This window comes from Pollicipes pollicipes, unplaced genomic scaffold, assembly GCF_011947565.3.
Source record: "Pollicipes pollicipes isolate AB1234 unplaced genomic scaffold, Ppol_2.1 Scaffold_4295;HRSCAF=5057_pilon_pilon_pilon, whole genome shotgun sequence".
NCBI classification, from domain to species: domain Eukaryota; kingdom Metazoa; phylum Arthropoda; class Thecostraca; order Pollicipedomorpha; family Pollicipedidae; genus Pollicipes; species Pollicipes pollicipes.
The window spans coordinates 1,089,724-1,093,142 of NW_023596461.1; the positions used below are offsets into that span (position 1 = coordinate 1,089,724).

At 41.3% G+C, this 3,419-nt stretch overlaps 1 protein-coding gene across 2 annotated transcripts in view; it reads right to left on the reverse strand.

The window, feature by feature from the left end:
• LOC119096356 (uncharacterized) overlaps nt 1–59 on the reverse strand; it is a 20,662-nt gene extending 20,603 nt beyond the window's left edge. For both annotated transcript variants that reach the window (XM_037219207.1, XM_037219204.1), the window contains exon 1: nt 1–59. This exon is cut by the window's left edge and continues 46 nt beyond it. The gene's annotated coding sequence lies outside the window, so the exon portion shown is untranslated.
• Nucleotides 60–3,419: the final 3,360 nt, after the last annotated feature.

The window sequence follows — 3,419 nt, forward strand, 5'->3', positions numbered from 1 at the left end:
CGAATGTGGCACGCATATTCATCAAGCCGAACTTTGCGGAGAGAAAAGCCAGCTGATGTAGACGTCAGTCTATGAAAAGGGAATGTTTTACATTTGAAGATGTTGAAAAGATATGGGATAAGATAAAATAAGCCAGATTATAACTATTGATATTATTTTGAAGTGGAAAAGACTGCGCTAGACTGCATAATTTTCTGTTTAGTAAATATTCTTCTCAACATGCTACGGTTCAATTACGTCATTGCATCTTGCATAACGTTGATCGAGAGCCGGTTAACAGCTATTTCGCCCTAAAGTCGCACGCAACAACGTTAAATATTAACATCTCAACAAAACTGCGATTTGGTCTTCAACACCGCTTGCTTTATGGAATAGCAATATTTTACAAGGCGTCATCATGACGTCATAATTGCCAAAGTGAAATACTCTGCCTGACATACCTATCCACATTATCGGGGGTCTATGGCTCAGAAACTTGAGGGGCTCGGGTCCTACAAAGCGCATTTGCAGATTGCGAACAGCACCAAAAGATCTTCGAGATGGATATTTCAGTTCGGAGCCCCACGCAAATGTGGAACAATCCGAGAGTTTACCTCGTTTAATTCCATGTGCGTCAAGTTTTCAAAATGATTGGAGTGGTATATCAATTTTATGTCCCCTTTGCTCCCCTCCCGATCTCAAATTCTGCCCCAACAGTGAGTTTGCCCCCCCCCCCCTCCATGACCTTCTGGAGTGCGGGTACGAGCCGGACATCTAAAAAATAGAAGCTTAAAATTGTAATAATTATGAAGAAGGTTCCCGCTCTTTGATCCGCGGCAACAATTAAAGAAAAAGCAAACTGCAGTGCTTATGTTTAGTTGCGTGGAGCTGGGTGAGGTTGTCACACTTTTAAGGCTGCGCGACTCCGCATTGCGGAAGCATGAGTTAGTCTCAGCAGTGTTTTTGGTCTCGGTGCTCGCGCTATTTCCCACGCTCCCTGTATTGAGATCGCCGGGGGGACTGGTGGCGGTGCGGGCATGGAGGTTGGGATGGGGCGTGGCCCTGAGAGTAGTTAAGATTTGAAATGCAAAGGAGTTAGCTAGAGGTTTAGTGTTTTATTCATCGTTTCCTTTGTGCAGATGCCTCAAGGAAAACTGTAGTATGTATCGGCTGTCGCAAAGTTGTTGTAGAAAGGTCTGGTTGGTATCGATCAAGTCTCCTTGATGCCTAAGAAATGCAACTTGAAGTAAGCATTCGAGATGTGCTTGCAAATCATCTGCTTGGGTTGCATGGGCGGCATGTCAGTACATCAAGTCTTTCATTCATTCCATCGTTTATTACGTGACAGTTGTCTGTTTTAAGGTGACATCTGTGTGGATTGAAACAATATGTTCATGTCATTACAGAAATGAAGCTTAGTTCAGCCAAAACTATGCTGAACTTTGTAAGTAGTTTTGCCTGACATAGTTCTCTGGGCTATAATGGGCATATTTCTGTTTCAGTACTACCATTGGATACTGAGTCCTTAAAATTGTTCCCTCATGTGCTGAAAGGAATAGGGTTATGAGCCAAGTTCAGGTCAAACATTGCTGCCTGAAGCCTCAGTTACCATGGCGAACCCACAGTACCCTCAGTGGTTAGCTCAAGACTGGCCAAATTGTCCTGAGTTTTCAAATAAGTTTGCTTTAAGGAATTGTATTAAGATCATTTTGATTACAATTGGCTTTGAACACAAGTATTAGTGCCCTGCACTGTAACTGGTAGCAGTGGTATGCCTATTTTGAGGGAATATAGATTACAGCATGCATGTTCTGAAATTGCTCCTCTGGCTGCTGTGCCAAACATGTTCGCCTTAATGTGTGTTCTTTGCTGTCAAGGTGCATAGTATATGTGTGCTGACATTTTTAGCACAATTAAGCTACCAAGGGATGCTTGGTGAACATTTTTTTTGCAGTCCCTGTGCAGTCTAGGGGCAAAGTTCTCTGTGGTATCAGGGACCTCCAGCAACATAACTTTTAGGAAATAGCTGGTCAGACTTAAGAAATATCCAAGTTTTTGGCTGCAGTTTGGTGTTTTGTTTAGCTGACTTCCTGCTCTTTCCCTCCCCCAACTTATTTTGCAAAACTATGACACAAGCTCAGTTGTTTGGGCAGTGTTCCAGCATCTCTCTAGGAAAGTGGTTAAAACTGGTTTTGTTTTTAATTAGACTTGTATTCCAACAGTTAAAGATTATGGTGCAGGTTAGCTCTAAAACTTATAGTCATACTCTTGGCACAGCATTATGCAATATGTAGATGGTGTTTTTGACATGGTGTCAGTAAGTAGATGCATTGTAGAACATTATAACAAAATAAACACTGATTTCCAAGAGCTGAGTATGAAAAAAGAATTTAACTCCTGTCATAGTAAGTCAAATCTTGCCATTTTATATTTGGCACAGATATGTATGCATATGCATGTTATACTGGAATGTGTTATAGGCTATATTGATAAGACTTGCAATATTTCACTAAGGTAGCCATGATGTTTGATGTGCCTAGTTGCACGAAAGGTGTTCAAAATGTAGTGAGCTGAAACCTTGACCCTTGAAAGTGGCATAGAGAAATCATTCCAACATGCATTGTGGAAAACACAGCACCCCTGGGAGAAAAGGGGCCATCGCTCACAGTTTACTGTACAAATCATGTTGAATGAGCTCAGTTTTGAAAGTTCAGTATCCTGGCATGGTCAGGATAGTTAGTTTCTGATCAGAAAGAGTTTAAAAAAAGCTGAAGGAGCTTCTAGGGGAAACATGCAGCATGTTTGTAGGATATATTTTGGGAATATTCTGAAGAAACTGGGGGTGATTTGCACCATCTTTGCTGTTACATGACACCCCTATTCTGTGTTATAACATGGTGATCATGACCATTTTGTATTGGTTGGGGTGATTGGATCCCTTTTCAGTGTTGTAACATGGTGATCATGACCATTTGTTATTGGCTGAGTTGATTGGATCCCTATTCAGTGTTGTAACATGGTGATCATGACCATTTGGTATTGGTTGAGGTGATTGCATCCCTACTCATTATTATAACATGGTGATCATGATCATTTTTTATTGGTTGGGGTGATTAGGCCTACCACAAATGTTCCCTAACTCTACTTCTCTCAGAACAAGCATGAAATTCTTAGTTGTGAAGGAAACTTTCCAACCATGGCAAGTCTTTCACAGCTCAGCCACAAAGTGCCACTTTTGTACCTTGTTCCAAGCCAGAACATGACAGAATAAACACCACCATAGCTGAAAGCATGACATTTTCTAGACTCCGCCCATAGGGTCCTGATACCTCACACAACTGACAGTGTTTAGATGGACCTTGCGACAAAAGGGAAGATACCAAATAAATGAAAAATCAATAGGGAAACTTTGTATGTATCTACATTAAGAACAGTCTTTG